Raw genomic sequence first — 13,211 nt, 5'->3', positions numbered from 1 at the left:
TTTCTGCAAACTTTAGCCTAAATGACCAAAAGTGTCTTAAAGCCAAGAATAAACATGTGGAAAAGGAGACACCTAGAAGAGTGTTTAATAAGAAAAGAAAAAAACCTCAGGCCATGGCTTGTATTTAGGTAGTCAGATGAAAGGAAGCACAGCTGAATTCCGAGTTATGAAGCCTATTGTATCATGTGAATATTTTCTTGCAGTCCCTGACAGAAATCCCATAGCCGGAGTTGTCAAAAAATCAGCTTATTTCTATGTGTGATTTCTCCAAGAATCAAAAGCTGCTTTTTTTTCCTCAGCATGAAGCAGCTGCTATTCCTCCCTTAACTTTCAATCAGAAACCAACCCCTTCCCTTTCTGGCATCTTAAGAGGTTGCTACGCTGATCTGTCAAGCTAACAATCTTTGCCGCAGAAAGCACGAGCGGGAAAACCTCCAAGGGAATATGTGTGCAATTAATCATACTGCCTTGTCAGGTCACAGACCCACCGAATGAATCAACCCCAAAGTTTGGTATTTGAGAGGCTGTGCAATTTTCTTTCTGGTTTGATATGTTAGCACGAATGCCGTCATTACTTGCACGGCGTTTAATTCACAGCTCTTTGGTGGTCTAATGGTTTTAAGTCTCGTAAGCCAAGAAATTGCTTTGCGTGCATTGGATGCATGGCTGGAGGTGCAATAAGAAGAAAAAGAATAGCCCATTAAATTATATAACTGTAATTTAGATGTAAAATTTTATTACAAAATATGTTGGCGTAGCTGTAAAATTATATATGCACCTACAATGCACAAACAATTTGCAAAGAGCACATATAGCAATCAACCTGAAAAAACTCTCCCAGAAATGCAGTGAAAGTTACTTAAATCACCTTTGATATAGCATTTAAAAAAAAAAACCAATCTGCCTGTAATTTAATTTAATGACCTAATGCAGTGTTAAACATTACCTTACATAACGTGACTTTTTCATAACTTTTCAGCTAACATAAATTTTATCTCTTTATTTATTAGCATGCCAATTGCCATTCACTAAAAGCAGTTGGAAAAAATCAACTATCAAGCTCTTTCATATAACTGCTTGTTCAGCAACTGACAGCTATTGATGGCTTCTGGACAAAATACTTCAACTATTTGGACCCCACGCAGCAGGATCAATTCAAAAAGAGATGCGAGCAGCTAACGTTTTGTTTCAAAAGCCGCCAAGAGCCAACTTTTAGGTCATTTCCATTCCCTTGCTGTGGGATTAGGACAAATCCAGACTTCAGATAAGGAGCAATTTCTGACCATACCTGTCAGAGCACGTGCCAATATCGAAGGCTGTGTCTTTGCAATATACGCACGTGGCTGCATTTCGGTTCGATGAATTTCGATGCAAGAGTGCAATTTCAACGCGAGAAGCACAGACCCCCTTACAACCTGAATTTTGCAGGTCAGCTTGCTTTGAGCAGAGCCACAGCCTTTCTCCGTTTGGCAGGAGAGCAGCTTTTCCGCGGCCCCTTTCCCCCCCCTGCAGCAATCCCGGTCGGCTCGTGGTACCCCAGGAGAGGGGGCAGAGCGGACACCCCCCGCCGAGGTCGGAGAGAGCATCTTCTCCGGGATGTCATATTTGGGGCTTGGCCTGGATATTGGGAACGCTGCCAGGGTGTGGGGCTGCGGGGGGGAGAGCACGACCGGAGAGCGCTCCCACCCGAGGACGAATGCGAAATGCTGGAAGGGACATGGGTTTGGCAACAAGTGGGAGCTTTGGTGGAATTAAAAGGGCTGAACTGTCTTTTCCTGCACTATTCCTCTGAAGAATAATGTTTGAGATGATTAAAAATTAACCGTGAAATTGCCAGGAAGTCTGTTTCCAGGCAGGGGGAGACTAGTTTGAAAGGACCAAATATACAGCAATCGGTATGACTAAATGGCAGGTAGCCTGGATCCCAACTATTTTTTTTTCTGAAAAATCATGACACTCATGGCTCTGATACCAAAGGGGTTAAAAAAAAAAAAAAGGAAATTCTGGAGTTAGCTAGTGTCTCTTGCTTTTGATGGATTAATTTTCAATCCTTATCGAAAATACAGAGCATGTGCTATGAATCTGCAAGTATCCATAGGAACATGTTAATCACAGGCAGTAAATGATTCTGGTGTATTAAAAGCAAATAGTGTCCTGTGAACTTTGCTGCTTTTTTACGGCCAAACTGGAGACTAATGGAGACATATACGGGAAGTAATACACTGTAGGGAGCATTTTAAATAATGCCTTGAGATCTTATTGAAAAAATTAATTTAGATCAGGCTGGCATCAAGCGATGGGAGATTGAAAATGGGCTGCAGAACTGTCAACACAAAGCAATAATGAACAGCGAGATACCGAGCACAGGTGTGGGGTGAGGTGTCTCAGTAGCTTTATTCATGATATGAAATGGCAAGGTAAAGGGCAAATTAATTGAATTTTTTAAAATATGCCAGATCAGGAGGTTTGCGAGCTCCAGTTTGACGGGCAGGTGATTCAACAACAAATACGACGAGCTAAGAATATTAGCAGAAGAATAAAATGTCTTTTCTATTCCTGAAAAATACAAGGTAATAAATGAGGACGGGAGGGACAGAGCAAATATAATGTTTGGTGGAGAGAAACATCTGGCAAGCAAAAATGTGACTGTAAAGCCTTCAGGTGTTAGACAGCACGCGGATGCCATCGTCGCTAGCTAACGCTGGCATTGATGGCATTTAGCTGGTGTCTCACGCTGAAACCGTAGCCTTTTCTCCAGGAGCTGTCACTCAGTGACTTCTTGGGGGAGTGTGGGGGTACCATGCTGGTTTTTTAACCTCTTTCAACCTATTTTTTTAACTTGTTTTGTTCAGAGCGATGTGTATTTCCCATTCTTTTTACTTTGAAATTGCTGGGAAGTTTAGAGCAGTGTTGCAGGGCTTTTTTGCAGCAATTTGGGCCATTTCTGGTGCCTGAGGCTGTGTGTTGGGGGCAGAGGATGGAGGTGAAGCCATCGCTGCTGGGCTCTGTCGGCTTCGGGTTCTGTCATTGCAGCATCAGGACCATCACATTCTTTTTTCTTTCCAAAAAGCAACATGTTTCTGCTGCAAATCGCTGCATGGCCACAGAACCCCTGCCTGAACTCTCCCCCAGGGAAAGGAGTTTGCATGACTGGATGCAGCAAACACGATGTCGCCAGGGCTGAACATCTCAAAATTCAACAGTGTCAATGTCAACAGGTTTGGGGTTAGGCTGGTTTTTCCTCCAGAAATATTTTGGGCATAAACCACAGAGTCATGCACGCAAGTTTACTTGACAGTAACCTGTTTTCTTCGCTTACAGGACATGCACACGTGCCCAAGGAGTTCTCACTGTGCAAAGTAAGCAAAATTAAAGAAGGTTTAGGCAAAACTCCATATTCAAATCTGTTTTTAATAACCTACTGTTTAAATTATGTCTTGACCTATCTTGAAACTTTGTGGGAATGATTTCTTTTTGTCCATAATACCTGTACAGATTTATAGCCCATTTTGTAGCAATAGGGCAGCTAATGTCTGGCTGCATAGTGGAAGCTCATTGCAGCATTAATTGTGCTGCCTCCAAGTAAGATGGATTGGGAGTTGTTCCTTCCTTCCATCCTGCTGTTGGAGTGACGCACATACTCTTTGATTTCACCCTGTTGCTTCCTTCTTAAGCACCCTTTCTCCAGGCACACAAATACATATGTATTGTGCGGTAAAGGTTTACTAAACTCATCATTATTCTGTATTCATGCACACCGAGCTGTGTCTCTCAATAATTATCTTTATAATGATCGAAGACGTTCTGTACCAACTTGCATTCCTCCTCGCTTTATTGTTGCTCTATCACTCCTGTCTAAAGCTTCTTATGTTGCGTTTTCAAGGATGCTTTTACTGATAGCCAAAACAAAAAGGCAGAATAAAAGTGAAAAGACAAATTGATTAGTTTTATATTTATTTTGCAAAGATATATTAAAATTGACTCTTTGTTTCATTTGATGTACATTCTGTGTTTCACTAAATAACCTTGAAGACTGTGTTGCCAAGTCAAGCATTGCTATTAGCAATACTCATTATATAGCTCAAAAGCGTTCTGATAATTTGGCCCTCTCCATTTAAACACTACCTATTATCCCCTGTGAAATCTCAGGAAAAAAAAACCACATAAGAAATGCTGCAGCCTTTCTGACAATGAAGGGTTTGCTTCCCATTTCAGGAGAGTAAATTTCTGGCAAATGTACCATAATAAAATCTGCTCCGTCCTTGGGTGAGGAAGAAGAGGGCTGGCAGCAGAGTTATTTTTCATAGCATCTTTCAAACAGGGATTTTAATTGGACTGTAGGTCTCTGCACATCCCTGGGAAGGAGAATTTCTTTTACAGGCAGCTGAACTGCTGCCTGCAGAGGTTAAGTGTTTTGCACAAGGTTGGACAGTGAAACAGAGTTGGGTATGAAACACAGGGATCCTGGTTCCCCAGCCACTAGCCCACTTTCTTGTCCTTTGCTGAAAACATTTGCAAGAAGATGGGGGTTTTGTGGTGGGATTCATCGTTTCTGCGCACCAGCGGCCCCATTACATGCTGATAATGCTCTGGGAAAGCCAGCTCTGCGGGATGGGATGTGGGATTCCAGGTGATGGTGCTTGCTTCTGCTTCCACTGCGAGCGCTGGATGCTCTTTTGGCGATGAAGCGGCGGTTCGCCATGCTAGCCGGGGATGGTACTCATGCGTCTGAGGGAAGGGAGACAGCTTTTCCCCCCCTTCCTCCCTCCCCCAGTCCCTTTATCGCTTACTGTTCCTCCAAACAATGCCCTCACAGTTTAAACTAATTTTCTTTGAACTGCAGGCACTGCATAACTCATACTTTTGCCTGTTGCTCCTTCCCTAAACATCTGCCATTATTTATCCGGACGGTTTAAACTCTTTATGTTCAATTTATTAGTCTCCCTGAGAATTACCTCCAGCTTTGTGTGGAAATATACTCAGCGGTGGAAACGGCTGCCAGCCGTAGGACTCCCCTAGCTCCTCGCACGATGGTTTTCATTACAACAAGGCGATCTCCAGCACCGTTTCAGAGGGTGGGATTTGACGACCATGCCATTTTCCTGGAAAGAGGCAGCAGCCCACTCCAACACAAGCTAGCACAATCTCCTTTACCATCTAAGTTCTGAGTGAAGACATTTTTAACGCTGGTCCAGAGGCAGATGCCGTTGGCAAACCCCTTTCCTCGGCTACGTCGGCGAAAGAACTCCCCTTCTCCTTTCCCGCTGGGCGTGCAGTGGGGGGGAGCCAGCGGTGGGCTCCCACCACGTCGTGCTTCTCCAGCACATCTGGGGACACGGCATTCACGCTGCCCGCAGCTCTGGCACCTCGTCCTCGCCCAGCCCTGCCCCATCGAGTCCATGCCGTGGTCTTAAATGTAAGGACAGTGGGAGAATGGGCTTAGAGCCTCGCATAGATTAATTAATGGTCTGCTCTTTTTTGGTGTCATTTTCCCTTACTTTTCGGACTAGCGCTAGGCTAAATGGCTTGCTTCGATGCCATCTTGCCCAAATTCCGTATGTCCTACCATTGACACTTACCAGGAACCATGGTTAGGTCACACCAACTTGTGTGGCAAATTAGACCAGCCACAACGTTTGGGGAAAAAGCTTGATTTTAATACTTAATTGTGAGTATCAGTTTGGATGCTAGAGGGCCATTCATTTCTTCTGGTTAAAGGCCATTGCACAAGCAGCCTTTGAAGTTCAATTACTTCAAGGCCCATATACCACCCAAATCTGTCTGTGTCTGCTGTGAGGTTTAAAATGCACCACTGTATTCTATAGCATCTTGCATGCCATCTGTTTTCCAAATCACTTTCCTCAGCTGCATAATTTAATTACCAAGATAAGAACTAGAGGGGGGAGGATACGGAGCTGTAGGTAAGGGAAATTTGTTTGTGAAGTCTCTGCACCCAGTTCTCCCTTCCAGTGTGCAGGTACTAGATGACATAAAGTGGCATTTCAGGAGCAAAGGGGACTTGGTGACACTAAGACGACCCTCGGCTTCCCCATCTCCCCGGAGGAGGTCCGTGCAGGGAACAGAGTCCCACTGCATCGGGGTTTCACGTGCTTGGCACAGCACAGGACATGAACCAATATCCCTCCTCCTCGCGCTGCCCAGAGCTTTTCTTTCCCTTTCTCTGGTCGCCGCTTCTCTGAGGCTGGTTCCCAGCCATCGGTCATACTTGCACCTATGGGAAAACCAGGGTGAGACCCACTTTTTTTCAAATCCATCATCCCTGGTCTTCACAGATGCAAGTGGCAGGCTGGGGACCGAGCTGGGTTTGAGTCTTGTTTTCGGGGGGCAGCCTGGTGGGACTTGGCGAGGGGCAGGTCACGCTCTGCCAGAGCGGGTGGGCTACGGGAGTGGGGGAACGTCCGAGAAGCAGAAAGAGCGATGTCTGACAAATCTGTCGTGCCCTGCCAGCCCGTGTAGGCATGAGAACCTCAGACTCTCTCTCCTGCAACAGACTGGGGAGCTTAAAAATAGCCATTTGTTTTTGTTGATGACAAGGTGATTTTAACACAGATCACTTCCCCAGTCTGTCGCGCCGAGCGGCAATAAGCAGAGGGATGCGGGAATGAGTGGGCGGCACTGAGGCCGGAAAAAAGGAGGTGAACAAGAGCTGATTCCTTGGGGACAGCAGCAGCTCGCAGAGAGGGTTCAAGTGTGGTTCTCCCTGGCGAGGCCGAGTGAGGAAGAGGAGTGGGTCCCACCGGGGTGCGAGGACCTCCTGGGCGAGGTGCGTGTGCTCCCGCTCGCCCCGCGCGATCTCGGCAGCTCAGAGCACGGCGGGGTCCGGCCCCCCCGATCGCACCGTACGGTCCTTCACAGGCTTTTTGTTCATCAGGTCTCTGATGTTGTGTGGGACAGAGAAGGGAAATTAAATAAAAGATGTCACCACAGAGTTGGTGGAGGTCTTTGGTGGCTTTAGCGGTCTTCCTAGCTGCCTTCCCATCCCAGCATGGATGTATGTGTATTTCCCCCCACTAAAACGGATGCGTATTCCCTAGACAAGGGCAGTAGAAGTTCACTCACCATATTTTCTGTCTTTTTTCCTTTTCCTCTAACGGATGCAGTACAAGAAGATGTTTAGCTCTAATCCCACCAAAACAAACAGAAATCCATGCTGAAGAACATTGCCAAGTCAAGGATCTGGAATTTTCCTGCCTGCCCTGGTTCAATCAACCACAACTTACTTGACACCAGCTCTTCCTTTTGCTTTTTCCCTGCTCCATTTTTGCCATTGAAATTTCAGGCATCTTAAAGGCAAGATTTCATCCACCCTGGGAGCTGCCGGAGAGGGCTGGGGAAGTTGCTTGTTCACCAGAATGTTTACAGAAAATTTGTCACAGCCTGACCAGATCTAATTGGCATGATGTGTAAAGAAACAGGCTGCTCAGATATTTTTAGTGCTCTCCAACCTTTCTAGTACTGATCTGTAGGGCATTAATTAATTCCAGTTGTCTGCCAGTTCGTTCTCTTGAAGTTGGATTCTCACAAATAATTTGGCTCCAGGTGTCTTTCAGATCCAGTGATAAGATAACAGGATGCTGGCATTTATCATGTGTGGTGTCTTGAGCATATCTTTTCTGATCTGTTTGATACTTTGGACATTATATACCTCTTTATTGCCTTCGCAAGTATCCGTCTTTTTCTCCTAGTGGTTTCATTACTGCTACTTAAGTCACTGACAGGCAGGAGAAATGCCCCTAATTAACACATGGACCTTTCTGTAGCTGTCCTTTATTTGCATAATATTTTCTTCCCTAGCCAAGCTGTGTGGAGCATTCTGACCACCTTCACTTTCCTTTCTGCATCCAATTATTTTTACTCTGTGTTTTTACAGTGTAGCTCAGCTCATACCAAATCTATTTGGGTAGCTTTACTACAAGCCATCTGGTCTGTGTTTGATTTTCCAGGAAGTTTGGGCTTTCTTACCCGTAATGCCACTAGTCTCTTTTTTTAATTTCAAGATTCTTTACTCTCTGTGGGATGGAAAACAGAATTGAAGGGCCTGCTTTCTGTGCTGGCTGCGCTACAGCCTCAAACTTGGTCTGGGCAAAAACCAGATGTGTTTGTCCCATGTATCCAGTAGGAGTGGGAGAGATCTCCTGATTATAGTGGGAAAAGATAATTTCAAAAACTTCTAATATTAAGTTTGCAAAGTGAAAATTATTTTCATAACTTTGCATCATGTGGCAATGCAAACAAATGGATTTGAAATATATTCCCATCCCTACTGACATATATGTGTGTGTATGCCAAGGACTGGCAGAATTTCTAAAGGAGTACGTATTCCCTGCTGATTCCTTCATGCTTGGAGACTGACGCAGGGATCTAGTGCTAGTGTCCTGTGGAGCCACCCAACGTGGTTGCTTTTCTCTCTGGCAGAGGAAACGCCTCTGGAAGTGGCCTCTGGCACTATTTTCCCCCAGCACTTTGCTATGATGATTAGTGGAGACACTTCAGCTGCACATCTCTCGTGCTCACCAGTTACAGTCCTGGGGAAGGAGCTGAACTAGTGTGAGAACTGGGATTGGGTTTTAGTTTAGCTACAGACCTCTGAGTGGGACTCCAAAGGGCATCGCCTAAATTCAGAGCTTCATTCTGAAAACGTGGAACAGCTCCTACAGAGCTGCAAGGGTCGGACGCCCCCAAGGAGGTCCCAGGACCACTTCCATCGAGCAGGGTGAAGATGCTCAACTCCTAGTCCATCCCCAAATGTGACCGGGCTACAGGGATAGTAACCAGTTCATTTAAGCCCATGGATGTCTACATTAAGCACTGTAGAAGTCTACTAAGATGACCGCTTTGTCAATCTAACCACTTTCTGTATCTTTGATGAGAGACATACCTCTGGGGTATGGTTCTTCCAAACCCCTTGGGCTGCTTGGGAATAAGCAGTCCTAAGGGCAGTCTGGGACGATTACCCCGGATAGATAGACATCTCTCTGCTGGAAATGTTTCTGTGTGATCAGCTGGAAGCACTCCTGGTGTTCGCTCTTTCTCCACAGTCAATGAGCTTCTCCTGAAGGTATTTCAGACCTGAGATGCCAGAGGGGATTGCCACAAAATGTTTCAGGAGACGGAGGGAGCCAGGGTGAGGCAGTGGCTTGGTCAGTGCCTTCTGAGTGCAGCCTGTGTATGGCCCGTGTAACTCAGTACCGTCTAGGTGCCTAGCTCCCACATCCAAGGCGCAAAGCAATCGTTTCGGAGCTGACGGAGATGTTACAGAAGTGGAGACAAGGACTTAATGAACATACCTTCTCCACAAGAAGGAAGGAGCAGACCAAAGCCAAATTTATCCTCCTGATAACCCACCGAAGAGGTGTTACATTAGCCCGATGATCAGCTTTCTTCTGTCCGGGTTTTGGACCAATGCGCTTGGGCATCGCTCAGCAAAACATGTCTAGTTTTAAGGCCTGGTGCAAACCAGCCCAGCTGAGACAGATACATAGAAGAATCATCCATGAGAGCCGAACTGTGAAGCAGGGCTGCTGGGAGACACGTATCCCCAGGAGGGGCTCGCTCACCTCCCCCCTTTATGCCTGTGCCCTGTCTTTAGAGAGAACAGTGCCTCTCCTTTAGTGATGGGTGAAGATCTGTAGGGGCAGAAATACCTGGTTTTGGGCACCTTCTTGTCCTGAGAGGACTCAAATGGCAGGTCTCAGGTGGCACCTGACAACCCGGTTGTGTGGCCTCGGTGCTGCGGGGAGAGCAGGAAAACTCTGCCTTTTCCCTCACTAAGAGTTAGCCGCTCCAGCTGCTCTCCGCTATTGATTTGGCACCTAAGCAGCCCTGGGTGCTTGAACACCAAAGACAAGCAAGGACACGGCGTGTAATTTGGCAGGGATTTTTGGCAGAAGCGCGGGGAAGGCCGTGTACAGAAATGTCTGGCCCAGCCGCCGCAGCACTTGCCAGCGACGCTCGGGTTCCCAGCACAAGGCCATGGCTGTCGCCCTCTCGTCCCGGCTCTTGGCAGCCGTCTCAACGCTCTCAGTCCTCTGGAGCGTGCGGGTCCCCGCGAGCCTGGGGACGGGGTGGGGGGATCTGGTGGGACGGTGCGTCCCCGTGGGAGGGGAGGCATCGGTCACACAGCAGCGGCTGGCGGAGCCGGCGTGTCCCCGTCACGCGCCTCTGCAGTCACTCCCCACGTGCCGTGGCCCCACAGCTCAGCGATGGAAGGTCTCAGCACGGAAGGAGGAACCTTCCTCTTTGACCGCTGAAGCTGTGTGTGCCCATCTGCAGCATCTCCGGTGGCTAGGATGTGCTCCTGCCACCCTTTCCAGCCGGGAATTTGGTTCAGGAGGGGTGGAGAGGGCAGCCTGCAGCTGGGCTCGGCGTGGACCTTCCCCATGCTGATGGTGGGGACCCTGCCCGGTCAGCGACAGCCCGCAGGGGGACTTTCACCTCTTTCAGGGGTCCCAGAAACTCTGCGACAGCAAAGCTGCAGGTGCTAAGGTAATGTCTTGCCTGGAGACTTGAAGATTTTGAGGTCTGCAAAAAAATTTGCCCCTCTTGGACCTTGGCAGCTCCAAGCCCGCTCGGTGCCGCTGACTACTCCAAGCCTCTGGGAGCGGGGACCACCCCTCGTCCCAAGGAAAGCTGCTTGCTGTGGAGAGGTTTCGCATGATGCAAATGACAGGTAGCATCTGACGTGGGTATAAAGTCGGATACCTGCAGGAGCCAGATCCCCAAAAAGCGCGAGGCACACGCGCCTGGCCGTGCGGATACGACCCGCGATGAAGGCCCCGGGGCTGTTTGTCCCTGAAGACCCTCACCCGCCAACGCTGCTGGGCGCTGCAAGCAAGCAGAGACGGCGCCTGCAGCCGCCGCGCGATGAAAACCAGCGGATCAATTCAAAGGGGTGGCCGTCGGCGGCTCAGCGATCGATACAGCCCGGCCGCCGCGGCGGTGACCGTGGCGTCGTCGCCGCCTCCCTCCCGGCAATCGGGCGGCCGTGCGTGGCCGGTCGGCAGCCGCTGGAAGGCAGGTCCCGCAGCCCCGCGCATCGCTGACCCTTAGAACAGGAAAAGCGGGTCTGGCTTTTGCAACTCCTCCAAAATGCAACGTTTTCCATAAATTAACCGGAATGCTGTTTTTCCTCTCTCTCTTTTTTTCTTCATTTGCTGCTGCTGGGGAGTTTTGGACAGGTCAGGACTGCTATTGCACCTGAGTAGGGCGCAAAGGCTTGGTTAGTAACACTTGAAATTTTCACTTGTATTTGCTGACATATCGGTATTGCCACGTCGCGCCTGCCACAAGACATCTGACACCGGCAGCTATTTCTAGGGCTTAGGAAACCTGCTGATAGAGAAAAGCAGGACTGGCAGAAAAAGGCAACTGTTATCTAGCACTGGTATAGGAAATGACTTTCCAGACAAAACAGCCAGCTCACAGATATGAAGCCCAGGTAAAAATCAGGTCCAAAGTGAAAAATTTGATTCTGGCAGTATTTTAACAGGAGCCAACCACCGAGTTCTTGCCAAACTAGAGGACCCTCTGTGTTTCAGTTTCCTTGTTGTACCTTGTAAAAACATTTGTATTTCTTCTTGTCTGCAATGCTGGCCATGTTTCTCCTGTGTGGAGATATTAACTGTCCATTATTTTATCTTTATTACTGCTCTTTTGTGTCTACGTTGGCTTTAGGACAAAGTACAGCTCAGAGATAAGCTTTTGTATCACAAAGGGAAAATCTAACAACTCCCTCAGCCTTCAGCACACATCCCCTCGGCAAATAGCTCACAGTACAAAACAGAAGCTAATAAATCATTCTTCCTTTTAAATAAACAGAATTAACTCATCCTAAACACTTCTGATGACAAATAAGGAATAACTGAGACACAGAGCGCTGGCAATAGCACGCTACTGCCAAGCACCCTGAACCCACAAGAATGCTAATTGGTTTTTAAGCATTGTGGAGAGCGGGAGGGGAAGAAATATATTTGTTAAAAAGCATGGTTCAGATCCTCGGGTGGTAGGCAGTGATGGAGCTCCAATGCGGTGTTAATTGGTACAACTGCCTGGCGAAATGTCTCTAAAATAACAGGCACTCAAGTTCAAGAGGCACTGTTGTTTCACATACCCATTGCATAACCCAGACAGTATTCGGTTTATTAAAGGAGGAGAGCAGAGAACTGGGGAGGAGAAGGGAACAACGGTATCTTTCCGCTTGGGCACTAATCCAGCCAGCGGGCAACAGCAGAGCCCCCTTTCCCCCAACAGGCTGAGGCTTCTGATGAATTTAATGTTCTCTGAAGACCGCCTCACTTGAAATCAAACTCACTTATGACCTTTTCTCTGAGCAGCAGGACAACAAAATCCATAATGCAAAGGCAGTCAAACAGAAGATCGAGGACGTGGGGTTTTTTAAATGAATGTTTTATTCATGAACTATTTATAAAAATGTGTAAAATACACTCAAATATATTTGATTTGTTGACTGTAGGCTAAAAATATAAAAATATACTTAACAAATGCATAAATTAAATTGACAATAGTAGCACAATTCTGTGTTCACCCAGTGTTTGTTAGGAACACAAATATAAGTAATTATCTAGCATATGAGAATGGAATATGTGCTGAAGATGTTTTTCAGACACTTTACTCCAGGCACTGGCAAAGAATTTATGGCTAGCCACATTTCAAAATTGTGGTTTTTTTCACTATAACATACTGCCCTGCTGTAGAGCAATATATATTTAGCTACCTAACATTACTTACACTATTTCTTTAGCTTTCAAATAAACCAAGAAACAACCAAATCATCATGCGTATCAATCTACCAGCATCATTGACACTGTATTTGCTAAATTTAGCTAGTCCCTAGTCTGCAGTATTTTCCGCCAGTCTTAAAAACCAAATCGCAGTCTGAACTAGCTGTTGCTCTGCGAGGTCACTGATAACAGACCAGTGTGCTTTGGCCATAGTGGTGCTACCGACAGGTCAGGAGTTTGACTTCGTCAGCCTGAGAGGGACAGTCGAGGGCACAGGGCCCACAGCGAGCTGCCTAAGTACGGGGGTGCACACTCACCTTCCAGTCAAAGTTGCAGCCTCCGGGGACTACAGGTCCCAGAGCTCACAGCTCCAGCGCCCGAACGTCTGTGACAGGGCCATCAGGGGAGTGGTGGTCATTCTATATTGCATTTTATTCACGCAAACTGCAT

The sequence above is a fragment of the Aquila chrysaetos genome, chromosome 26 (genome assembly GCF_900496995.4).
Source record: "Aquila chrysaetos chrysaetos chromosome 26, bAquChr1.4, whole genome shotgun sequence".
Taxonomy (NCBI): domain Eukaryota; kingdom Metazoa; phylum Chordata; class Aves; order Accipitriformes; family Accipitridae; genus Aquila; species Aquila chrysaetos.
Note: the sequence above shows the minus strand (reverse complement) of the source record.